This window comes from Arachis hypogaea, chromosome 19, assembly GCF_003086295.3.
Source record: "Arachis hypogaea cultivar Tifrunner chromosome 19, arahy.Tifrunner.gnm2.J5K5, whole genome shotgun sequence".
In the NCBI taxonomy this organism is placed as follows: domain Eukaryota; kingdom Viridiplantae; phylum Streptophyta; class Magnoliopsida; order Fabales; family Fabaceae; genus Arachis; species Arachis hypogaea.
The window spans coordinates 91,653,480-91,680,652 of NC_092054.1; the positions used below are offsets into that span (position 1 = coordinate 91,653,480).

At 39.0% G+C, this 27,173-nt stretch overlaps 1 non-coding gene across 1 annotated transcript; it reads left to right on the forward strand.

The window, feature by feature from the left end:
- Positions 1-11,613: 11,613 nt before the first annotated feature.
- LOC112781972 (small nucleolar RNA R71) lies at positions 11,614-11,717 on the forward strand. Its single transcript, XR_003192718.1, has one exon. It is a non-coding gene; the product is annotated as a small nucleolar RNA R71 (small nucleolar RNA).
- The last annotated feature ends 15,456 nt before the right edge of the window (positions 11,718-27,173 follow it).

The window sequence follows — 27,173 nt, forward strand, 5'->3', positions numbered from 1 at the left end:
TAGTTTAGATGTAGCTTTTAGAGGGAGAGGTTCTCTCCTCTCTCTTAGGTTTTAGGATTAGGATTCCTCTTAAAGGATTTAGGATTTCAACTCTTCATCAGGTTCAATATTTCTTTTACTTTATATTTCTCTTCTACTTTCAGATACTTCAATGCTCTCATTTAATTACTTATGTTGTCAAATCGGCTTATGAACTCTTTATGTTTGGATTAATTTCCTTTTATTAAATACAATTAAGGTATTTCAGATTTATGATTCTTATTTAGTTTTTTTTTTCTATATTCTTGGCTTTAATTGATTAACTAGAGGCTCTTGAGTTGTTAAACTTATCATGATTGTTGATTAATTCCTCTAATTGATTAGAATTCCACTAACTCTAGTCTTTCCTTAGGAGTTGGCTAGGACTTCGGAATCTAACTAATTAGTCCACTTGACTTTCCTTCGCTTTAGGTTAACTAAGTGGGGTTAAACTCAATTCTCATAAGAATAACTAGGATAAGACTTCCGAATTTTCATACCTTGCCGAGAGTTTATTTTATAGTTATTTATTTATTCTACTTGTCATTTAAATTACTTGTTCTTTACTTTCAAAACCCGCAATTTACAAAACTCATAACCAATAATAAGAACATACCTCCCTGCAATTCCTTGAGAAGACGACCCGAGGTTTGAATACTTCGGTTTATAAATTTTATTGGGTTTGTTACCTGTGACAACCAAAACTTTTCTAAGAAAGGACTTTTGTTGGTTTAGAAGCTATACCTGCAACGAGGATTTATCTGCGAATTTCTAGACCACGCAAAAGTTCTCTCTTCAAAATGGCGCCGTTGCCGGGGAATTGGAAACGTGTGCCTTATTATTGGTTATTGTAAAGATTTTTCTTTTACTTGTTTATTTGTTTTTGTTTTTCCATTTTATTTCTATTAGCTACTATGAATTCTCATCCCTCTCACTTGAGTTTGGTTCTAAATTTGTTGAAAGAAATGAAAGCTATAACAGGAATATACATCAAGGTCTAAGCAGTCAAAGATGGATGGAGCCAAGAGGATCTGATCAACCTTTTAGGCAACAACACCCTCCAAGATATCATGGGCAAGGACCACTCTACAATGCATACCAAGCTGATAGATATGGTGGACCCCCTTGTAATTACCAACAAGCCCCACCCTGTGCTTATAGACTATCCTCTCAATGTAGCTTTGAACCACCACACTCACAAGCTCCTTTTCACCATTCACCACCGTATGACCCTTATCCACCACAATTCCAATCCAATTACTCCCAAGAACCACCACATTCTTATTTTGAACCCTCTTCCCCAACCAATGAACCCTCATACCCACCCCAACCTCCAATGAATGACAAACTTCGTGTTCTTCTTCAAGGGCAAGCGAATATGCAAAGGGGCGTATTGGAACTCACTACTGCCTTAACTAAGGTAGTAAATATAATAGCTTCCCGACGTCTGAGCGCTCAAAATACTCCCACAGATGTATGTGGAGAATCAAAAGAAGAGCGTAGCATGAAGGAGACCCTAGAAACTTCGGTGGACAATGAGGAGCATGACTTTGTATTAGAACAGGTGGAGGAAGCCATGATAGCTGTAGAGGAAGAAATGGTTGAAGATTTAGGAGACGCTGAACCTCCATGGGAATCGAGAACTGTGAAGAATTCCGCCGAGACATTCGAATTTGATGCCAAGGAGGATAGTGCACAACCTCCAAAGCATATACCTTGTGAAAAATTGGACGGAACAGACCAAGAAATTGATTCCACAAGCAGTGATGATCATGAATCAACCTCTCCTAGTCATGAACTTGCATCTGCAACTGAACTCCATGAGCCTGGAGAACCTTATCCAAGTGAATATGAAGATGACGTCGAGGTAGATTTCTCTCAACCTCCAACGTATGACTTAAGTGACGGGGAAGACATAGAAGACTTTGATCAGGACGCAGTTGCAGTTGAAGAATTTTGTAAGGAAGTGGAGGAATTCACAGAAAAATACAAGGGAGTAGAGCTTACAGAACCACTGGAAACACCTATCCGAAGGCCATTACCACCTAATACAAGCTTCAAGTGGGTACAATCCTTAACCTTTACCTTTACTTTTCCACTTGAATATGGTTTGCTTGAAACAGATGGCCAGCTTAGAGGTCTCTGCGGCTTTAAGAGTAAGAGGGAAATGGCTCGTACTCAGAACTGGTGTGCAAGATTCAATAAGGTTCCACGCTTCAATTCGAAGTGCACGGATTGGTACCAAGTTCAATTGAATGGGTCTCGGAAGACGTTTAGTCATCTTGGTGAGAAGACAATTTCTTAACCGCCCGGATGGAAGAATATAGATCAAGACGAAGGCGGATTTAAAAACAAAGTTTGGGATCCTAGAAAATATTCTGACATTCATCACCCCGGGAGCATGAGAATCTATTTGAAGCTGCTCAAAAGCTTCACATACCTAGTTTGGGACCCCGGAGGCTGTTGGCATTCCAAACATTGGTGGAGATTTCTGGATGAATTTAAGCATAAGCCACCATAACAGGAAGCTCATCAAATGTCCAACTTAAGGACTTTAACTAAAAGTGCTAGGTGGGAGACAACCCACCATGGTATGGTCGTTTCTTTTTTAATTTTTATTTCGTGTTGTTTGTTTTTATGTTATATTATTTTCATTGAACCTGAATATTATTCATAGCATTTGCATCAGCATTGCGTACTGCATAATTACTAAAAAAAAAAAAATGCACGCGACGCGTAAGCGTCGCTGACGCGTCCGCGTCACAAAGTGCATTAGGAAGAAAAGGAAAGTGAACAGAAAGTCACGCGAATGCGTGGCTGGAGGCGTGCCTTTGGCAAAAATTGTTCCACGCGACCGCGTCGCTAACGCGTTTGCGTCAGTTGCAAAAAATACCTCCTACGCGTCCGCGTCCCTTACGCGAACGCGTGATCTGGAAATCGGCGTAAAAATCCAACGCCCAGAAATCTGGGCTGGAATCGTGCGGCTAGTGTGCGTTTAGCACAAAACGGCCCACGTGTCCACGTCCCTGACGCGAACGCGTCACTTGCAAAACACTCATCCCACGCAAAAGCGTGAGCGACGCGTCCGCGTCGCATGGATATTATGGCCCCCTAATTGAAGACAGAGAGTTGCGCTGAAACGACGCTGGAAGTGTGCGTCTAGCACAAATTTCAGCAACGTGGTCGCGTGCCTCACGTGACCGCGTCATTCATCTTTTACCCATTCCACGCGATTGCGTCAATCCCATTTCTCCCTATCCACGCGATCGCGCCCACGCGTTCGCGTGGATTTGAATCCACTAACCCCAAGTCACGCGAACCCTAACCCCACCGCACCACCCACTGACACCCCCCTCTCTTCTTCCTTCCCTCTCCTCCTTCTTCCTCTTTTCCTTCCACCACCACTGCCCCCTACCGCGGCTGATGCGCATAAACTAGTTATGCTACGATTTAGGAAATTGCACGATCGGCAAAATTCCTTCCGGCAAGTGCACCGGTTATCGTCAAGTAAAAACTCACAATAGAGTGAGGTCGAATCCCACAAGGATTGGTTGAATGAGCAATTCGGATTAGAAGTATGTTCTAGTTGAGCGGAATCAAGATTTAGATGAGAATTACGGAATGTAAAATTGGCGGGAAACGTAAATGACAAGAAATTGAAATTGCGGAATCTTAAATTGCATGAAGTAAAGAGCAGAAGCTAAATTGCTGAAATTAAAAGGGAATGGGGGTGATTGCATGAATTTAATTGCAGAATGTAAAGAGAAATTGGAAATCAGAAATGGGGAATTCATTGGGTTATAGGAGATATTGAGATCTCCGAATCAAAACATGTTTATCTCTTCCTCAACCAATGCGTTCATTGAATTTTGCTTGGCAATCTTATATGATTGGATCCCAATCCCTTGGCTCACCAATTCTCTCTAAAAACAAACAAATTCCCAATCCCTTGGTTTAAATGTTCATAAGAAGAGATGATGCTCGATCACTGATTATACCACACAGTTTCATGAACCACAATTTGGTAGGATTACATGTCACAATATCCATCCAAACCCCAATCCAATTCACTGTGAGAAAGCTTCTCTAGCATGAATCCTCCATTCCTTTCCCAAGGTTCCGAAGGATTCCAATTATGGGTAGTTTCTTTCCCAAGACAACCACCCAATGGAATTAGATCGAGAAGCTTTCTAACAAAATTCAAGAGAAAAGATTGAAGAAGAAGATAAACTATTATTGATTCATTGAATTACAATAGAGCTCCCTAACCCAATGAAAGAGGGTTTAGTGAGTCATAGCTCTGAATTCAATTACAAAGATATGAAAACTAGCTCAATGAAAAGGTAAAAGTCCTCTCTAACTTAAATTCTATCCTATTTATACACTTTCTATATTGAGCTTCTGTTGTGTTTCTTGGGCTTTGAGGCCTCTCCCTGCTTTCCTTTTGCCTTGGGTTTATGATCCATAATCTTGATGAGGCTGTTGATCCAAATTCTGTAACATTCATTGAGCCAATCTTAGTGATAATCAAATAATGACACATGACTCAATAAATTGAAATTTCAGACTCATCAATCCTTCAGGCCCAATCCCATAAACCATGATATTCAATTGGGTTTCATACCAGAGTAAGTTTAAGTTAATGTTTGTGCTCAAATACTAACTTAAACCGCAATATTGTTGGCCCAGAAACCTTTTCCAAGAGTGGCGTTTAAGTTGCAGTTTAAGCTTAAACTGTAGCTTAAACGCCAGACACTTCCAGTGATGCCTTTTGTGGAAGCACGTTTAAGCTTCAGTTTAAGGTTAAACTGAAGCTTAAACGTGGAAATGGAAGAAGGCAGCCCTGGAGGGTAACTTAGTCGAACACGTTTAAGCTTCAGTTTAAGGTTAAACTGAAGCTTAAACGTGGAGATAGAAAAGGCAGCCCTGGAGGTCGAACACGTTTAAGCTCCAGTTTAAGGTTAAACTGGAGCTTAAACGTGGAAATGGAAGAAGGCATCTTGGAGGTCGAACACGTTTAAGCTCCAGTTTAAGGTTAAACTGGAGCTTAAACGTGGAAGCTGAGAAAGGTAGCCCTGGAGGTGTCGAACACGTTTAAGCTCCAGTTTAAGGTTAAACTGGAGCTTAAACGTGGAAATGGAGAAAGCAACCCTGGAGGAGAAAACTTGGTCGAACACGTTTAAGCTCCAGTTTAAGGTTAAACTGGAGCTTAAACGTGGAAATGGCTCCCTGGTACACTTCCCATTTCTGGCGTTTAACCTCCAGTTTAAGGTTAAACTGGAGGTTAAACGTGGAAATGCTTCCTGATTGGCATTCTCATTCTGGCGTTTAACCTCCAGTTTAAGGTTAAACTGGAGGTTAAACGTGGAAATGCTTCTTTTGGTGAGACTTTCATTCTGGCGTTTAACCTCCAGTTTAAGGTTAAACTGGAGGTTAAACTTCAGTTTCAGCATTTCTTAGCCTTCATGATTCTGGCGTTTAAGCTCCAGTTTAGGCTTAAACTGGAACTTAAACTCCACATGTGATATTCAAGCTTCCTTTATTGACTTTGTTGCTTCCTTGCCTAGCCTCTTCTTCCCTGAAATCATTCAAACAATTGCATCAAAGTCTTGCAAAATTACATGAGAAATCTTCCATTCATAGCATTCAAGTAATATCACTAAAAACTCATGGAATTTGCATCAAAATCATACTGTTTGGATGGTTCATTGCTTTGTTCTTATTTTAACCATTCTTGGTTACTTTAAGCTCAAGAAAATGCATAAAACAACTAAAACTATCAAAAAAATGCTAGTGAAACTAGCCTAAGATGCCTTGGCATCACAACACCAAACTTAATACTTGCTTGTCCCTAAGCAAGTCCTGAGTTATTTGAGAAGAAAGTATGAAACAGAAAGCAATTACATTGGCTATATTAGCAGGCATTTGAAGTTTATCAGAAGGGTTTTATGCAAAAAGTTGCAGCATCACTTTTTCATACTTATCAGGTAAGATTATCACTTTTTCATTGCATCCATCAAACACTGCTATGGCCTCTTGTTATTCTTATGTCCTTGGCACTTTTCTCTTCTTTGTTTTTCTTTTCTTTTTCTTAGAGCTCCTTTGCTCCTTGTTTGCTTGGTGTCATGTGTTGCACAAGCCTTTGGCATTTTCTTTTTCTTATCAGTGCACTACACATATCCACTTCAGGCATTTTAGTTCACATTTCTTCTTGAGACATTGGTGCCCAGCACCTCTTTGTGTGACTAAATGTTTTGTATTTAGGTTGCTCTTGATAATGGACTTTTGGTTGATAATCCCGGGTTAGTTAACCCAAGTTACCAAGTGTTGAAACACTCCTCAGAACCTATTCATCCAAGCATATCCTTAATACATGAACACCACAGGCATTTGTCTCAGAAGTTCAAACCATTGGTGCCTAGCTTATTTTCTCAATTTTTTTTTTCTTTTTGGTTGCCCTTTTTCAGTGGCTTTTTCTTCTTCTTTTTCTTTCTTTTTCATTGCCAAAGACATTTATTCATCAAGATCCATAGACAGTTTTCAATTTCTACATAAAAAATGATAATTCTACACTCTATTTCCAGTGATCTGACTGAACAATCAAGCATGCATACCACCACTTAATTCTACTTGATTTGTCACTAATTTAGCCAAGTTACTTTTGTTCAAACTTTTCTTTTATTTTTGGAAACAGAACAAGCATGGCAAGCACTTGTTTAAGAAGGTCAAGTTATATCCAAACATCTAGGCATTCACTTTATTCAAAGCAATAAACAGACACTCATACTAAAAAAAAAACTCCACATAAAACTTAAATGACTTATGATGAAAGAAAGCTCATAAAGACAATTCACCAATTATCATTTGATTATTAAGGAACGAGACCACCTCTTATTTATTGCTTGGTTCTTCTTAATTCTTGGGATCCTGCTTCTTCTTGCTTCCTGCCTCTTTTTGACCACTTGTGCTTCCTTTGTCTTTTCTTATGAGCTTTTTCCAGAATCCAGCCTTTTTCATTGTTTCTTCCACTCCTTTTTCAAGGATCATTGCCTTGTTTATTTCTCTTTCTTTCCTCCCTTTGAAATACTCATCAAAAGCTGGGAATGCTGGGTCCATCTTGTGTAGATGTTCCCCTATGTAGTTAAGCTTGATTTGCGAACTGATGTTGTAATCAGCTTGGACTAAATATCTTGCATTCTTTAAAGTGGTGGCTTCCTTGATTGCCAAGACATTGGCATCTTGGTGTTGGCATATGTGGCTGAAGGATTCCTGTAAGTGTAAATTCTGTTCCCTTTGCAGATCTAAGAATCTTGATTCAAAGTTCCTTTGCATATCCATCATTTTTAGGTGAAAGTCCTCTTGTCTCTCCTGAGACCTCATGTATTGTTGAGACATTCCTTCCATGATTTCCTGCATTCTGCTCATATCCATGGGGTCTCTGGGAATTCGTTGTCTTCTTTCTGGGATTGCTTGCTCTTCTTGCTCTTCTTCTCTGTCTTCTCCTTCCTGTCCTTCTTGTTCTGCTTCTTGCTCTGCTTCCGCTTGTGGCCCTTCTTCATTTCTTCTTCTTGTATGTCTTGGAGCAGTTGGGCCAAGAGTCATTCTATACGCAGTTATGGCCAATCCAGGATATAGCCAATTAGGTCTTTCATCTTCAAGTGGTACTTGGGCATCGATGCATAGTCTAATGATGGTGCTAGGGAAGTGGAGCCAGGATTCAGGGTCACTTTTCTCACTAAACTCTTGTATCTGTTCAGCAATGAGTTTATGAACTTTGATCTCCCCTCCCACCATAATGCAATGAAGCAAGATGGCTCTTTTAGGGACTATTTCTGAAGAGTTTGCAGTGGGTAGGATGGATCTCCTAACTATTGCATACCACCCTTTAGCTTCAGGTGTTAGGTCTCCCCTTCTCAAGACTCTTGGAGCCCCTCTTGTTTTTCTCACCCATTCAGCTCTGATGGCACAAAGATCTTCAGCAATAGTCGTGTAGTCAGGTTCTCCTATCATCCTTTCCTCATAACTTGCTTGGCTGAAATGTATGTTTTTCAGGCCAAGAGTTTTCATGATTGCCTTGGGGCTGAAGTCAACTTCCACCCCTCTCACATAGCTTTTGTATGTGGGTTTCTTGGTTGAGTCTTCCCTTACTGCATTTGCATAGAACTCCTTCACCAAGTTGATGTTGATTTTAGTGATTGGCTTAGTCAGGAGCTCCCACTTCCTCTTTTTGATCTTCTCCCAAACACCTGGGAACTCATCCTTTTCAAGGTCAAAGGGAACCTCAGCTAGTACCCTTTTAGGTCTCATCCATTCGGCTTGAATCTCATGGAAAACTGATTTGTATCTCCTTGCATCGAATTCCCTGTTCTCCTCCATTGGTTGCTTGTCTTTTCTTCTTTTGTGGCTAGATGAAGTTGCCATTGGTTCTTTAGTCTTGGGGTAAGTGACAAGCTAAAGTTGACAAGGTGAAGCAAGAAGTGTTGTTGGAAATGTGGGGAGGTTGTTTTCGGCAAGAGATAGTTTATGCTATGATGAAGAAAATGTGCATGAAGGAGATTTGGTGGTGTTGAACTCGTTCCCCAAGTGGTTCTTTATAGGGCCCGTAAGTGAAAAATGGACGGCTAGGGTGGTTTGTGAAGGGTGGCTTGATGGTAAATATATGAATTAGGGAGAAGGACGAATTGCTTTTCATTTTCTTGGAAGTATTCTGGGTGCATTAGGTTGTACATGTAGCAATCTTTTCTTGCAGAACTTCCTTTTCCCATGTGTTAGCTTCAAAGACTTGTGAACTTTTCTTTTTGACCAAGTACCGTACCTCCCTTTGTCTTTTTCCTCCATTTTTGTCTTTTCTTTTGTACCTGCACAAACAAACAAGTTTGCTATCATTTTTCGGTCCATGTGAATGATGAATAGTACTTGCACATGTAAATCAATGATTGACTTCATGAGCTTATAGCCGTGACTTTTGTATGTATGCACACTTATTATTGGACACCAAACTTAGTGTTTGGTAAAGTCTCCTAATGACATGAAATCCATATTGGTTGTCCTTAATGAATGTGCATAATTCTAATAAATCATAGTCACTTTGGCTCTTTGATTCTAAACAAATTTACTACCCTAAGTAATTGAAACCAAAGTATTAAAACATGCGAATGGTCTACTTGTCATGAATTTCGAAATCCAGAGGAACTTCTTGCTTTTCATGAACCGTGCTCAAAGAGGAACACCAACTTAATGTTTGGTTGTGCTCTTTGCATGAAAAATTGAATGCATTTTGAATAAAGTTTGGAGTGCCCTCAGGCACACCAAACTTAGAGATAAATTGTATTTTATATGCAATGTTTAGTGCACTCTTTCAGCAGTTGTCCTGAGGATTCAAGTTCATGCATAAGAAACCATGCTTTATTAGATGCAAAACAAAACAAAAAAGAGTAAGGATATTAAAAACATGGGTTGCCTCCCATGAAGCGCTTCTTTAACGTCACTAGCTTGACGGTTGTCCCTTGTTAGGGTGGATTGTAGTGCTTGACGTCTTCTCCTCTCACTATGCAAACGTCCCCACTTGATTCCTTCATGACCTCTAAATGTTCCATAGAAAGAACTTTCCTGATTGTGAACACTTGAGGGAGCTGGGAAGGAATGGTTTTGATGCCAGGTGGGATTGGCAGATAATGACTTGATATCACTTTATCTCCCGGAGAAAAACCTTCAGTGGGAATTTTCTTGTTTCTCCACCCTCTTGGCAATTTCCCTATTATTCTTCCCTTTCTCTTGAGGATTTCTTCATTGACCCTTATGCTAGGAGGATCCTTCTGATCTGTTTCCATTGATTCTTGTGGCTTTAACTCTTGCAACTCCTGTTTGCCTTCCAAAGACTGTTTTAGAATTTCAGCTGCTGGATTACTTTCCTCCAAACACAGATGGCTACTATCATCCTTAGGCTTTTCAGGTTCTGGTTCAGGCTCAGATGCAGGTTTGAAAACTTTGAAAATGAGCTGTTCATCATGTATTCTCAGAATTAGCTCTCCTTGTTCTACATCTATGAGCGCTCTGGTAGTGGCTAGAAATGGTCTTCCCAGAATGATAGGGTGTAGGTAGCTTTCCTCCATGTCCAAAATGACAAAGTCTGTGGGGAAGTAATAATCTCCCACTTTCACCAGCACATTCTCAACTACCCCTTCAGCTTGCTTCTGAGTTTTGTCAGCCAGTTGTATGATTACATCAGTGGATCTCACCTCATTCAGTTGTAGCTTCTTCATAAGAGTTAGAGGCATCACATTTATGCTAGCTCCTAGATCACAGAATCCTCTGTCAATTTTTGTTTCTCCTATAATGCAAGGAATATGAAAACTTCCTGGGTCTGTTTTTTTAGAGACTGTGTCCTTCTTGATGAGGGCACTGCATTCTTTGTTCATTGTCACCGTTTGTCCTCCCTTCAAAACTCTTTTCTTGCTCAACAATTCCTTTAAATACTTGATGTGTGTAGGCATTTGATGGAGAATCTCAAGAAAGGGAATATTGATATGGAGAGACTTAAATGTCTCTAAAAACCTTGAATAGGTTTTCCCTTTTTCACCTCCTCCTAACCTCTGAGGAAATGGTGCTTTTGGTTGGTATGTTTCCATCGTGCCTTTTTGCAGTTCCTTGGCTTGCTCAGTTTCACTTTCCTGCTTAGCTTCCTCCACACCTTCCTTCAAGATTTCTGGCTCCTGTTCTGAGGATCTGATTCCTTCTTCTTCTGAGACTTCTTTCAATATGGTGATGGCTTTGCATTCTTCCCATCTCACTCCCTTTTGCTCCCCTTTAGGATTCTTTTCTGTGTCACTAGGGAACACTGCAGTTGATTTGGGGGCCTGTTGAGATAGCTCTCCTACTTGAGACTCCATCCTCTTGAGTTTTTCACCATGGTTTCATAAGGTAGTTCTCACATCATCCCTGAAGCTTTTCAATTCAATTATGTCCTGACCCATGTGTGCCAGCACTCCTTCTATCCTGTTTAATTGATCTTGAAATTGTTGGTTCGGGTTAGGTTGGGTAGGTTGATTATTTTGGCTATGATATGGTGGTTGAGAGTAAGTGTTTTGTGTGGCTTGGTATGATCTTTGGTTGGAGTTTTGGTATGTGGACTTGTTATGTTGGTTTTGCTGGTTTCCCCACCCAAAGTTTGGGTGATTTTTCCATCCTGGATTGTAAGTGTTGGAATGTGGATCATATGATTGCCTTTGTTGGTTTCCCACATAGTTGGCCTCTTCCCAATCACCTCCTTCAATGCTTACTTCCTCTTGATCTTGTGTGTGTATTGCAGCCACTTGCTTTGTTTCTAATTGCCTGGTAAGCTCTGCTAGTTGCTTGGCAAACACCTTGTTTTGGGCTAGAATTGTATCAACATGGTTCAGCTCCATGACTCCCTTAGTGTTGTGTCTCTCTGATGCATAGTAGTACTCATTCTCAGCCACTGTCTCAATCACTTCAATGGCTTCTTCCACAGTCTTTTTCCTGTTCAACGAACCTCCTGATGAATGGTCTACAGCCTTCCTTGATTCATAAGACAGTCCATCATAGAAAATATGCAATTGCACCCAGTCATGGAACATGTCTGGTGGGCATTTCCTTGTCAAATCCTTGAATCTCTCCCATGCCTCGTAGAGAGTTTCACCATCTTGTTGTCTAAACGTCTGAACCTCAGATCGAAGCCTATTGACCTTTTGTGGGGGTAGAAACGTGCCAGAAACTTGCTTTCCACCTCATCCCAGGTTGTTAGGCTCCCCCTTGGGAATGATTCCAGCCACTTAGCTGCCTTGTCCCTAAGTGAAAATGGGAACAAAAGCAGTTTATATGCATCTTCCTGGACTCCATTGGACTTCACAGTGTCGCAAATTCTCAGGAATTTTGTGAGATGTTGGTTTGGGTCTTCATTAGCACTTCCACCAAATGAACAATGATTCTCTACAAGTGATATTAGCTGTGGTTTGAGCTCAAAATTGTTGGCCTGAATGGGTGGTTTCTGGATGCTGCTACCACAATTCCCAAAGGTTGGGTTTATGTATGAACTAAGAACCCTCCTCTCAGGAATGGCATTGTTTCCATCAGCTCTCTCATGGTTGTGAACTTCTCTATCCATGTTGAGATCCAAAGCTTCCTCAAAATTGTCCTCAGATTCTCCTTCAGATTCCTCTTCTCCCAGTACTCTCTTCCCTCTTGCTTCCCTTCTCAGTCTATGAAGGTTCCTCTCTGGTTCGGTATATGGAGGAGTTGATGTCTCTCCTCTCCTACCTGTCATATAAGAACACAGCACAGGCAACAAACAAGTGAAATACTCTTGGTTAATGGAAGAGTATGGTTAGAGCAGTTGAGGAATTAATTCAAACAGTTAGTGAGTCAGTGAGTTAGTTGCTTGAATTTAAAGGCATAAAGAAAGAAAGCATGTAACAGAGTGCAGAAATTGAAATTCAACAAGTAACTTGTACTGAATTAATCAAACAAAAAAAAATGCTCAATCTAGTTAACTTCCAATTTGAGAATTGTCAATCGAAAACCAATCCCCGGCAACGGCGCCATAAACTTGATGCGCATAAACTAGTTATGCTACGATTTAGGAAATTGCACGATCGGCAAAATTCCTTCCGGCAAGTGCACCGGTTATCGTCAAGTAAAAACTCACAATAGAGTGAGGTCGAATCCCACAAGGATTGGTTGAATGAGCAATTCGGATTAGAAGTATGTTCTAGTTGAGCGGAATCAAGATTTAGATGAGAATTACGGAATGTAAAATTGGCGGGAAACGTAAATGACAAGAAATTGAAATTGCGGAATCTTAAATTGCATGAAGTAAAGAGCAGAAGCTAAATTGCTGAAATTAAAAGGGAATGGGGGTGATTGCATGAATTTAATTGCAGAATGTAAAGAGAAATTGGAAATCAGAAATGGGGAATTCATTGGGTTATAGGAGATATTGAGATCTCCGAATCAAAACATGTTTATCTCTTCCTCAACCAATGCGTTCATTGAATTTTGCTTGGCAATCTTATATGATTGGATCCCAATCCCTTGGCTCACCAATTCTCTCTAAAAACAAACAAATTCCCAATCCCTTGGTTTAAATGTTCATAAGAAGAGATGATGCTCGATCACTGATTATACCACACAGTTTCATGAACCACAATTTGGTAGGATTACATGTCACAATATCCATCCAAACCCCAATCCAATTCACTGTGAGAAAGCTTCTCTAGCATGAATCCTCCATTCCTTTCCCAAGGTTCCGAAGGATTCCAATTATGGGTAGTTTCTTTCCCAAGACAACCACCCAATGGAATTAGATCGAGAAGCTTTCTAACAAAATTCAAGAGAAAAGATTGAAGAAGAAGATAAACTATTATTGATTCATTGAATTACAATAGAGCTCCCTAACCCAATGAAAGGGGGTTTAGTGAGTCATAGCTCTGAATTCAATTACAAAGATATGAAAACTAGCTCAATGAAAAGGTAAAAGTCCTCTCTAACTTAAATTCTATCCTATTTATACACTTTCTATATTGAGCTTCTGTTGTGTTTCTTGGGCTTTGAGGCCTCTCCCTGCTTTCCTTTTGCCTTGGGTTTATGATCCATAATCTTGATGAGGCTGTTGATCCAAATTCTGTAACATTCATTGAGCCAATCTTAGTGATAATCAAATAATGACACATGACTCAATAAATTGAAATTTCAGACTCATCAATCCTTCAGGCCCAATCCCATAAACCATGATATTCAATTGGGTTTCATACCAGAGTAAGTTTAAGTTAATGTTTGTGCTCAAATACTAACTTAAACCGCAATATTGTTGGCCCAGAAACCTTTTCCAAGAGTGGCGTTTAAGTTGCAGTTTAAGCTTAAACTGTAGCTTAAACGCCAGACACTTCCAGTGATGCCTTTTGTGGAAGCACGTTTAAGCTTCAGTTTAAGGTTAAACTGAAGCTTAAACGTGGAAATGGAAGAAGGCAGCCCGGGAGGGTAACTTAGTCGAACACGTTTAAGCTTCAGTTTAAGGTTAAACTGAAGCTTAAACGTGGAGATAGAAAAGGCAGCCCTGGAGGTCGAACACGTTTAAGCTCCAGTTTAAGGTTAAACTGGAGCTTAAACGTGGAAATGGAAGAAGGCATCTTGGAGGTCGAACACGTTTAAGCTCCAGTTTAAGGTTAAACTGGAGCTTAAACGTGGAAGCTGAGAAAGGTAGCCCTGGAGGTGTCGAACACGTTTAAGCTCCAGTTTAAGGTTAAACTGGAGCTTAAACGTGGAAATGGAGAAAGCAACCCTGGAGGAGAAAACTTGGTCGAACACGTTTAAGCTCCAGTTTAAGGTTAAACTGGAGCTTAAACGTGGAAATGGCTCCCTGGTACACTTCCCATTTCTGGCGTTTAACCTCCAGTTTAAGGTTAAACTGGAGGTTAAACGTGGAAATGCTTCCTGATTGGCATTCTCATTCTGGCGTTTAACCTCCAGTTTAAGGTTAAACTGGAGGTTAAACGTGGAAATGCTTCTTTTGGTGAGACTTTCATTCTGGCGTTTAACCTCCAGTTTAAGGTTAAACTGGAGGTTAAACTTCAGTTTCAGCATTTCTTAGCCTTCATGATTCTGGCGTTTAAGCTCCAGTTTAGGCTTAAACTGGAACTTAAACTCCACATGTGATATTCAAGCTTCCTTTATTGACTTTGTTGCTTCCTTGCCTAGCCTCTTCTTCCCTGAAATCATTCAAACAATTGCATCAAAGTCTTGCAAAATTACATGAGAAATCTTCCATTCATAGCATTCAAGTAATATCACTAAAAACTCATGGAATTTGCATCAAAATCATACTGTTTGGATGGTTCATTGCTTTGTTCTTATTTTAACCATTCTTGGTTACTTTAAGCTCAAGAAAATGCATAAAACAACTAAAACTATCAAAAAAATGCTAGTGAAACTAGCCTAAGATGCCTTGGCATCAGCGGCCAACCTCCGACAGCCGCCTCCCACCACTGACCACCACCACAGCTTCACCTCCTTCGCTCCCTTCTTACCCACCCCCCTCCACCATTAAACCCTACCCGAACCCCCTGCCACCGAACAGCCACCCACCGCTGCGCCAACCGCCCATCACCGCCGCGTCAGCACCACCACCACCACACCCCCATCATCTCTCTGTTCCATAAATTTGTTCTTCCACACACCAGGTTCCGTCGAACACCAATTTCTCTATCACTTGTAGTTATTTGCTTATTTTTCAGATTATGTTCGAATTAGGCTAGCTAGAGATGCATGTTTGTAGTGGATTCTAGGTGGTTAGGTAGCTAGGATGTGGTTAGTGGATTTAGGTCTGATAGTTGCGCCGTTCTTGCTACCTGTTTCTTTATTTCGCAATTTTGATTCTGCTATGATGTTCATATTGTTCATATATTATTCTTCCATGTTTCTTGCTGCTGTTACATTACTTTTTCATGTTCATATTATCTGTATCTATTTGCAGCTTTATTTTAATTTATATGAACTACTTTTTTCATGCTGTTTATTTCCGGGATCATCCAATTTTAGCCGGAATGCTGCCCGATTTTCTGCAAATTATTTTCATGTATTGAGTTTGGTAATTTACTATTTTGCCTTACTTGGCTACAACCAAACCAATTCATGCCTAACCGGGCTAGCATTCTTATTCCTTTTGATCCCTTAGTTAATAACTTGTACTATTGATGATTTCATGTTAGTTTTGCAACTTTTCTATCCTTCTGACTTATCATCAATACACTGAAATTTTTGCTTGAATATGAGTTTTTCATTCTTTAAATTTGTGAATTTCTTGTTACCTAGGGAACATTTGTCATGCCACTCACTTTAATTTTCTTTCTCCTAACTTACTAATTTCCACTTTCTCACCTCTTTTTCAATTCTAACCGATCTAACCTTCAAACTTCTATTTTTGGTTTTTAACTATTTACTTTAACTTTCTAACTCAAGGCATGATTATTGTTTTTCCTAATTAACATGATTTCCACTTATATTACATTTTGGATTGTGATTTTTCATCTCAGATTTCTAACTCAAATACAATCCATATTGCACATATAATTAACTCATTTCATAATTCTACTGTTCTTTCGCCACTATGTGCTTATATTATTATTATTCTATTTGCCTACTTATTTTCCTGCTTTGTTCTTCAATTATATCCTAGAATTTCTGCCTTTTCAGGATGTCTGACCCTCAGCGCAAAGGAAAGGGCAAAGCAACCACTGGCAAAATGAAAAGAGGCGAATCCTCTATGTCTATCCTGGACATTATGCATGATGACTCCTGGCGTCAAAAGCACTTTACCCGCAGGAGAAGGCTGACCAGCTCCTCACTGCCAATGATCCGGTTAAATTTACAAACAGATACTGTGAGCTAAAGTATCCAGTGTTTGCCACCTCCAGGAACATGTACCTGGAGAGAACTCTGAAAATTCCAGAGGAACTACAACAGTACACCTCCAAAAAGATAAAACTGAGAGGCTGGTTCTTCTTGGAGAGAAACTTGACAGAGGTCAATGCTTCCTGGGTCAGAGAGTTCTACTGTAACTATTTTAAGACTACCCTGGATGCAGTGCACCTCAGAGGGAAATAGATATTGGTAACTGACGAAGCCATTGAGGACATCCTCCACCTTCAGCCTAAATCAGATCAGCCTGACGGTTACCAAAAGGCTAAAGAGGACATGTGCTTTCTGAGATTTGACTAGGATGCTATCAAGCAGAGGATAGCCCTTGATCCTACTGTCCCATGGGTAATGGGAAAGAACATAGCAATGCCTAAGGGAATCAAGCTGATGTATCTGAATGATGAGGCTCGGCTCTGGCACCAGATCCTGAGCAACTTTGTTATGCCGAGCACTCATGAGACGGAGCTGCCTACTGCTATGATCACCCTCATCTGGTGTGTGATGGAGGGTAAGGACCTGTATCTTCCATGATTCATCCGGTATTACATGGCCTGGGTCCATGTCCGAAGCACTCTCCCTTTCCCTTATCTGATTACCCAGCTCGGCCGTCGAGCTGACGTGCCTTGGGAGCTTGCTGATGAGAAGCCACCTGCTATCGACTATAAGAAGATTATCCCTCACAGCAGGAAGTTTCAGGCTTTGGGTTACAAACCCCCATTCCTCACCACTTCTGATGAGACAGCCACACCTTCAGCTGCCCCTTCTTCATCTACTGCTGCCCCAGCTACCACCACTGTACCTCCACCTGCCTCAGAGCCCGTTTACCACCTCGTGCATGGCTTATTTTAGCAGCTGGACCAGATGGAGCACCATAACCGGCGGCGATATGAGAGATCTGAGCGTCGCAATAAGCGACGCTATGAGCACCTCAAGTTGATGATCCGGTCTGGCGGCGACATCCCCTCTGAGCCTGACACACCATCAGAGCCATCTGAGGAGGAGGCAGACGAGCATGAGGATGAGAAACATGCACAGAGAGAGGCTGAGCAGGCAGGACCTGAGCAGGCAGGACCAGAGCAGGCTGCGCCACAGCATGAGGAGCCACATCAGATTTAGGCCGTAGACCCAGAGATCCCTCTCCAGTCAGCACCTCCACTGCAGCAGACAGATCCTCCTACCCTTATCCTGTCTGCAGATCCTCAGGCTACCACAGAGACTCCAGCAGCCCATCCTTCCAGTGATGACACTCCTTCACACCCAGCTTGAGTGAGCATCGAGGACGATGCTATATTTTCAATGTGTGGAGGTCGCCATCCCTGGTGTATCTTTTTGGTAAACCACTACAGACTCTTTTTTATCTTATTTTGTTTATTTTTTCTATATTTTTATCTTTATTTTTATTTTTCAGTACTTATACATTGTTCTTTTGCTATATTTTTACTTTATTTCCGCATTTTGCACTTTAGTTTATATCTTAGCCATTTAGTTTAGTTTGCAATTCTAAACTTATTAGTTATAGAATATGTGGATTAATTAGTATAGTTTACCCTTTTAGCATATGATAGTTTGGTTTAATTGAAAATAAAAGGAGTAAACCAGAAACTTTAGTAAATTAAAACAATCCACACACCTTGTATATATAGCACAACATGTTAGTTAGTTAAAAATATTTCATCAAGGAGGAACACTAAGATTTTAATAGCCACCCTAAAATTTACATTGAGAAAATGGGAACTCTTAATTTCTACTTGCATGACACGTATAACTGATATATGATTTTTGAGCTGGAGAACACACAGCCTGTAAGTCTTGAGCTTAATTGTAAAGTTACATTCAAACCATAATTTTCATTCGCGTGTGTTTTTACCCTTCTTTTTCATTCTGATGTTCTTTACTTTGTTTTAATCTATATGTCCAATATAGAATATAGATGCATACCAAGAGATGATTGAGGCCATCATTTGAATTTTTCCTCACTTATCCCAAATTAGCCTACCTTGTGCACCACCCTTGTTAGCCCCCTTTGAGCTTTTTAATCCCCTCTTGTTCTATAAACCACATTACTAGCCTTAAGCAGAAAAACAAAATAAAAATCCCAAGTTGAATCCTTGGTTAGCTTAAGATAGATATTGTGTACAATTTAAGAATAGAGAATTTATAGGAACATGGGATGATAGAAACAAAGTAGGAATTTAAAAAGAATAAGTTGTTCCAAAAACAAAAATTTGGGAAGCATGCTCATGTGAAATCAATACAATTGAATTACCATGTGCATTGATTAAAAAAATATTATTTTTACATTTTCAGTATCTAAATAAGGGAATATACAAAAATTTCCCAATTGCAAAATAAAGAGAATCAATGCACATGGGACAAAATTAAATTTAATGCATGAGTTTGCAATACAAAGTGGAAAAAGTTGGGCAATTAGGTTAAGGAACTTTAAAATTATATAAAGTATGTATGTATGTTAGGTGAGATCTTAGACTAATCAAGGATTCACTTATTAGCTCACTTAGCCTTATACGTATACCCTTACCTTTACTCTGGCCCCATTACAACCTTAAAAAAGACCTCATGATTTTTGTATGCCTGTATTCTATAATTGTTGATTGGTTATATGAAGAACAAAGTTATAGAAAGTAAGGATAGAAAAAGAATAGAGTGATTAACCCAATAAACACTGACTGACTAGAGAGTAAACACAAAATCCAGTGAAGGTTCAATAGCTCATCACCATATATATCTGCTTAACTGTTAATTGTCTTGCAAGTTTGTGAATTATTTTTACCCATCTCAACTGTAAAAGTGCTTTAACATTATCTAAGGTTTGGCTATGCATATATGATTCCTTGAGAATATGAATTAATTTAACTACATGTAAGCTTTATATACAGGTGAATAATAATTAGAATTGCATGATGCATTTAGGTAGTTTGCATTTAGAATAGAATGCATTGCATGAAATTCCACTACTTCACCTTACTCTTTATCTTGGATTTAGCATGAGGACATGCTATTGTTTAAGTGTGGGGAGGTGGTAAAAGATGAATGACGCGACTGCGTGACCCACGCGGACGCGTGACAGACGCCACGCACCAGAAACTGCAGAAAACGCTCCCAGCAATTTCTAAAACCCTTTTTTGGCCCAGATCCAAGTCCATAAAGCACAGATTAGAGGTTATTAAGTGGAGAAATGCATCAATTCATAGGAGGTCTTCAATTATTCACTTTTCATAGTTTAGATGTAGTTTTTAGAGGGAGAGGTTCTCTCCTCTCTCTTAGGTTTTAGGATTAGGATTCCGCTTAAAGGATTTAGGATTTCAACTCTTCATCAGGTTCAATATTTCTTTTACTTTATATTTCTCTTCTACTTTCAGATACTTCAATGCTCTCATTTAATTACTTATGTTGTCAAATCGGCTTATGAACTCTTTAAGTTTGGATTAATTTCCTTTTATTAAATACAATTGAGGTATTTCAGATTTATGATTCTTATTTAGTTTTTTTTTCTATATTCTTAGCTTTAATTGATTAACTAGAGGCTCTTGAGTTATTAAACTTATCGTGATTGTTGATTAATTCCTCTAATTGACTGGAATTCCACTAACTCTAGTCTTTCCTTTGGAGTTGGCTAGGACTTGGGAATCTAACTAATTAGTCCACTTGACTTTCCTTCGCTTTAGGTTAACTAAGTGGGGTTAAACTCAATTCTCATAAGAATAACTAGGATAGGACTTCCGAATTTTCATACCTTACCGAGAGTTTATTTTATAATTATTTATTTATTCTACTTGTCATTTAAATTACTTGTTCCTTACTTTCAAAACCCCCAATTTACAAAACTCAACCAATAATAAGAACATACCTCCCTGCAATTCCTTGAGAAGACGACCCGAGGTTTGAATACGTCGGTTTATAAATTTTATTGGGTTTGTTACTTGTGACTACCAAAACTTTTCTAAGAAAGGACTTTTGTTGGTTTAGAAGCTATACCTGCAACGGGAATTTATCTGCGAATTTTTAGACCATGCAAAAGTTCTCTCTTCAGTTGCCCTCTAACATCGGAGGATTAAATCAAGTGGAAATAGTTGGCCCTATAACCACTAACAACCCTAGATCACCAATAAAACTGGACATCAATGATCTCAAGGGTACTAAATCCTCAATCACTATCTAAGAGTACCAAAATCTATTTAGTTTAGTTTTAGTTTAAATTCTAGAAAGAGAGACTCTCACTTCTCTCTAGGTTTTAGTTTCTCAATTCAATTTCACTTGGATCCTTTGGTCAGATCTGTGTTAATTCCAATTTTAGATTGCTTTAATTTGTAGTTTCTCTCCTCTAATTTTATTTAGTGTTCTTGTTATTTTAGTTATTTTGGTTCTTGAATTTGGATCTTGTTGAGATTGATTTTTATTAATGCATTGAGGAATTTCATATTCATTGTTGTTAATTGCTTTGTTATTGTTAGTTGTTTGTAGTGGATAGCTTTAATTTGAATTATCTTCTCAATTTTATAATGTCTTTCATTCTCGCTCACCAAGTGTTTGAGGAATTGTCACTTATGGCTATGGAGTAGATTTTTACTCTTGGATTGGGGGTTGAGCAATTGGAGACTCTTGAATTATCAAAGTCTTTTGTTGATTGAGAATTGGAAGTGGCTAGTTGACTTGAATTCCACCAAAGCTAGTCTCTCACTAGGATTTGACTAGGATGTGTGGATTAGAGTCAATTATACTACTTGACTTTCCTTCATTGTTAGAGGTTAACTAAGTGGGAGCAGTGGACAATTCTTGTCACAATTGATGATGATAATGAGGATAGGAATTCCAATTCTCACTCCTAGCCAAGGTTTTTACATTGATTGATTGTTATTCACCCTTGCTTGCTTGATCTTTTAGCTTCTTTATCTTAATTGTTAGTGTTCATTGCTTTAATTTCTAATCATTTACTTTTCTTGCATTCAACTCCAAAAACTCCAAGAGAACCCCCAACCAATGATGTGCATCTTTGATAATGGAATTTTGTATCTCTACAAATTCCCTTCAGCAAGTATGCCGAGTTATCGTCAAGTAAAAACTCACAAGTGTGAGGTTGAATCCCACATGGATTGATTGATTGAGCAATTTTAGTCAAGTGGACAATCTAATTGAACAAGGCATTAATAAAGTTTGATCGCAAGAATTTAAATGGCGGGAAATGTAAATGACTTAAAGTAAATGACTGAAATTAAATTGCAGAAATATAAATTACTTGAAAGGTAAATTGCATAAAGTAAAGGGAATTTAAATGACTGAAAATTTAAAAGGGAAGGTGATGATGAGCATAAAAGTAAACAACATAATAAAAGTAAGGGGTAGATGAGAATAGGGAGGATCATTGGGTTTAGGAGATATTGAATTCTCCATATCAATGTAATCTTATATCTTCTTCAATCATGCAACATCATTGATCTCTTGGCAATCATGAGTGATTGAACCCCAATTCCTTGGCAATTCAATCTCTCTAAACTTGAACAATTGCCAATTCATTGATCTAATTGCTCATGAGAAGAGATGAAACTTGGTCGCTGATTATACCACACACCTTTCTAGATCAAAGCATCAAGAGGATTATATGTCACTATATCCGACCAATCCCCAATCTAGTCTAGTATGAGAAAGAATTTCTAGCATAATTCTATTATTCCTCTTCCAAGATTCCAATGGAATCCATGTATATTCAATCTCTTTTCCAAGACAATTGAATAATTAGATGAAGCACGAAATCTTTCAAGCAAATCAAAGAAAGATGAAGAGAAGAAGAAATTAAGAATTCTATTGATCCATCAAATTACAATAGAGCTCCCTCCCCCAATGAAGTGGGGTTTAGTTGGTCATGACTCCAGAAAATCTAAAAAAAAAAAAATTAAAAGTGCATGAAAAGTAAACTAAGTACAAGCAAAAAGAGAAGAGAGAAAAGTAAATCTAGCTAATGATTGGTGAAAAGTTTCCAATCTGGGATCCCCCCTTTTGGAGTTCAAAACTCCACTTATTTATACTACTTCTCTAACTTCAAGTGAGTCTTCAAGTCTCTGGATATGGGCCATGCCTTACTTGAAGCAAGTGAGGAAAACTCAGGCCCTTCTCATAACGTTACCACTGGCGTTATCAACGTTGCCAACGCTTTCCTGTGTGTGCACGCGTACTGACTTGTTCATATGCATGGCTGCCAATTTTCCTCTTGTGCGTACGCACACTTAGTCGTGCGTATGCACACTGCCCCAATCTTTCAATGCATTTGTTGAAGACGTTATTGGGGTAACATTGGCGTTGTTAACACTAGACATGGCATTACTACTGGCATTGTTGGCGTTAGTAACGCCCTCCTGGTTGCTCCTGGCATTGGCATTAGCGTTGTTGGCATTGGCAACGCCCTTTTGATTGTGCTCCTAGCGTTATTAGCCAATGTTAACTTCACCAACGCCACAAGAGGCACGTTGTTACTGGCATTAGCGATACTAACGCTCTTCAATCTTGCATGATTGCCCCAACTGGCGTTAGCACTGGCATTTTACCAGCGTTATTGTGATGCTAGTGTTATTGCCAGCGTTACAAACGTTGGCAATGCCCTTGGTTCCCTCTTGAGCTGGCGTTACCAGCGTTGGCAACGTTGATGCTGGCGTTATTGCCAGTGTTGCCAACGTTGGCAACGTCCTTGTTTTGTGCTTTCCCTCTGCTTCTTGCCTTGCCTACCATTAAGCAAAGAAGTTCCTCAAAGCTTGCTATTTCATGAGTAATCACAAGATAATTCATCATTCATTACACCACTTAGTTCTTGTGTTAATCTCATGAAAATGATTATAATTTACTATTGTTTCATGAATCAAGACATGCACAAATAATTCATCCAAATGCTTGCTTATTGATGAAGATACTGCATGAAACTAAGTTAAAACTTAATAAAAATGGCTTGTGAAACTAGCCAAGATGCCCAGGCATCAATTTTATGTCAACTCTTATGGTGTGTGTGGTTGGGGGAATTAGAAATAATTCCTAGGAATTTTAAAATGGGAATATCATATGCCTATGTTTGGTTCAAAGTTTGAAAAGATATTTTCAAGCAAGTTTGATTCCAGGGAATCAAAAATCTCATCATTTCGATTCCCACCTTCCCCTTGGATATATTTGATGCTCATGGGAATGGAATCTTTGTAACAAAGTAATACTTGAACCACACACACCCTTAGGGAAAATGACCTGGGATTCCACTCCCGGTTATTGATTTTATTGTTGTGACACATTTTCTAACTTTGACTAGAGGATTAATTGTTGGTTTAGGCTATGCTTACAACGAGATTCTTTTAGTGAATTCTAGGTCGACACTAATCCTCTTGTCAAGTTTTTGGCACCGTTGCCAGGGAGTTGCACATGTGTGCCATGTTACTAGTTATTGTATATATGTTAATATTGTGAATAGCTTGATTTTTTGTTTGTTTGCTAGTTTTTGCTAGTTTTAGGATTTGGTTTTCTTTATTTCTTATTAGTATTTGTTTTTCTTTTCTCTTGCTACTATGAATTCTCACCACTTTCGATATGAGTTTGGTTCTAATCATGTTGTAGGAAATGGAAATTTTAATGAGAATATGCATCAAGGATGGAACAATCAAAGGTAGGAGGAGCCTCAAGCATATAATCAACCTTCATGGCAATAACCTCCTCTAATGTGCTATGAGCAAGAGCCATACCATGATGCATACCAATCTAATGTGTGTGGTGGACCTCCTTGTGGTTATCAACCACAACCACTATATGCCTATGAACCTCCTCCTCAACATTGTTTTCAACAACCATACTCAAAAGCCCCATTCCACCATTCACCTCCATATGATCCTAATCCATATCCACCATACCAACAACCTTATGAGCCATATGAACCATACCTAGAACCACCACAATTCCCACACTAATACCCTCAATAACCACCACCTCCATACCATTACCAAGATGAACCACCTCCTATATATGAGAACTTTCAACCACATGATGAATTCTCCTTTCCACCACAACCCTCAATGGAAAAATATCCATATCCATTCATCCAAGAGAAACATGAACTTAATTATGTTATCCAAGTGGAACAAGAGCCAAGGGATCATCTCAAGGAAGCAATGGAACGACTTTAAGCAATCATTCGTCAAAGAAAGCAAGAGGAATCCCAAAGGACGCACAAAGTTATCATGGCTAACTGGTGCGCGAAATTGACTCTGCAAACTTTTGCACAGATAAACTGGCAAGTGCACTGGGTTGTCCAAGTAATACCTCAGGTGAGTGAGGGTGGAATCCCACGGAGATTCTTGGATTGAGATAGCAATGGCTATCTTAAGGATCTCAGTCAGGTGATTAGAAAAGATGGTTGTTTTGTAGAAAAACGCATAAAACATAATAAGAAAAGAGTTACCGGATTAGTGTTAAATCAATGATAAGAGAGCGGTCGAGACTTCGGAGATGCTTTCTCTTTCTGGATCAACTTTTCTCACTATCTACTTCAATAATGGATGATTCATTCCATGGCGTGCTGTAAGTGATTAACACCGGGGGGTAGAGGTCATTAATCTCCTCTGCTTCAGATCAAACGCCGGTGCTAATGGTCATCCAATCTGAACGAGGGCGAAGCTCTAGCAATTTAGTCTCTTGAAGATCCTACTCGAAATGCCACAGACAAGGTCGGATCTTCTAGATTAGAAAATAAAGCTTTATGATCCTAGCTTATACCACAAAAGCCCTAATTGCCCCATACCTCAGTTGAACAGATGATCCCATGTCCCCAACGAAGTCGTGGATTAGCCGTCTAAGAGATATATAATCAAGCTTGTGATTCGATACTATCCTGCTAAGGACTCACAAGAACACATGTAGAAAACGGGTCATACACTTGTTCCACCCGGTTTCAATAGATTGAAGAACGAAGATACATTTTAGAATGGAATCAAACACAGATTGAAATAGAAACAGTAATATTATTAATCCATGAGAATCAGCAGAGCTCCTAACCTGAACCTAGGAGGTTTAGTTGCTCATGATTTACAGAGAAACAATGGTGAATTCGAAAGTATGACAAAAAGTCTTGAACAAGGGTGATCTTTGTTCTATATATATTAATCTAGTAACTAGAAATTACAGAAATAAGACAAACTAGACTTTTGGTGCGAAAATCCACTTCTTGGACCCACTTGGTGAGTGTTTGGGCTGAGATTTGATTGAATCCACGTGTTGAGACTTTCCTTGGGGAGTTGGACACCAGCTTTGCTCCCTTTTGGGTGTGCAACTCCAGGCTTGCTCCCTTTTGGGCGTTAAACTCCAGATAGGGGGGTAAGATGGGCGTTCAATGCCCATTTTGGACCATCATTTTCAGAACAAAGTATGAACTATTATCTATTTCTGGAAAGCCCTAGAAGTTAATTTTCCAACGCCGTTGAGAACACTCTATTTGGATCTCTGTAGCTCTTGATGTGCTCATTTGAATGCATGGAGGTCAAAATCTAACAGCATCTGCAGTCCTTTCTCAGCCTCTAAATCAGACTTTTCCATAAATTGCCAGAATCTCCCAAAAATCATCTAAAATTATAGCAAAATCACAAAATCTCAAAGTAGCATCTAAAAAGTAATTTTTGCACTAAAACCTACTAAAACTTAATAAAACTTAACTAAACATACTGAAAGCAATGAGAAAATGGTATTAACAAGTGTATAAAATATCCGCTCATCAGAACACCAAACTTAAACTGTTGCTTATCCCCAAGCAACCAAAAACAAAATAGGATAAAGAAGAGCAGATTAAAATGACTCTCAGAGCTCTCAATGAAGCTTAGCTCCACTTATTTGAATGGGGGCAATTAGCTTCTTGATTTCTGAATATGTTTGGTATCTCACTTTCCTTTGAAGGTCAGAAATATTGACATCTCTTGGAATTAGAATTTGGATGATATTATTGATTCTCCTAGTTGAGTTTTTCTTGATTCTTGACCCACAGCATCTTTTGGTGCTTTGCACCTTTGAGCCTAGTCGTGACCCTAATCGTCTTGTTTTCCAGTATTACCATCAGATACATAAACGTCACAGGCACTTAACTGGGTAAACCCAATTAGATTGTAATTCAACTTTGCTAGAATTCCCAAACAGTGGTACCCAGGGTTCTTAGGCGTACTCTTTTCTTTCTTTTGCATGGCATCACGACTTTAACCGTTCAGTCTCAAGCTTTTCACTTGACACCTTCACGCTACAAGCATATAGTCAAGAAAAGTAGTTCATTTGAACTTTTAGGCCTTTTTATTTTGAAGCCCTCCTAACCATTGATGCTCAAAGCCTTGGATCCGAGCTCTCCTTTTCTTTTATTTTGAGCTTTATTGAAATTTTCTCTGGCTTTTTCTTTTGATTTTTCCTTTTCTCTTCTCTTTTTTTTTCTTTTTGCTTTGCCTTTTTTTGCTGTTTCTTTTGCTCCAATAATCAATTATTTTTTTTTTTTCAGAGAATCAATAATACTTTTCTAAATCCACTGTTCTTCAAGAGCCAATACACTTAACTTCACTATAAAAGATGTACAGTTAATTCATACATTCAGAAAATCAATGCAAAGTAACCACATCAAAATAATTAGAACATAGTCATGATGTACTCGAAAATCATGCATTCACCACTTCTAAAAAAAATTTCTTTTAAATTTGGTGAAGGATACATTAGATATC